The sequence below is a fragment of the Rutidosis leptorrhynchoides genome, chromosome 10, assembly GCF_046630445.1.
Source record: "Rutidosis leptorrhynchoides isolate AG116_Rl617_1_P2 chromosome 10, CSIRO_AGI_Rlap_v1, whole genome shotgun sequence".
NCBI classification, from domain to species: domain Eukaryota; kingdom Viridiplantae; phylum Streptophyta; class Magnoliopsida; order Asterales; family Asteraceae; genus Rutidosis; species Rutidosis leptorrhynchoides.
Window position 1 is genome coordinate 148159576 of NC_092342.1, and position 425 is coordinate 148160000.

A 425-nucleotide genomic window follows, 5' to 3' on the forward strand; every position below is an offset into this window, starting at 1 on the left:
TTCCAAATGTTAATGATAGTAATCTCGTCTCTGTTAAATTCAACTAGGACAGAAATATATTCATAACAATATATTTAGATCGTCTTTGACCAATCAACCATGAAACGTCATCCAGAAACACTGCTATTATTTAGGGCGATTATATATAGAACGCCATAATTAAGCTTTGTAACTCTTATATCTCAATCAATAGGAGATTTTTAACGTCTAATATTATTAAGAGTGCCCCTTTAAGCTATGCGGACCCACTGGACTAGAAGCTTCTCAAGCCCAAGCATTTACTTTTCTAGTTAGAGACCAACGTCTTGGAGCTAATGTGGGATCCGTTCAAGGTCCTACCGGTTTAGGTAAATATTTAATGCGTTCCCCGACCGGAGAAGTCATTTTTGGAGGAGAAACTATGCGTTTTTGGGATTTGCGTGCTC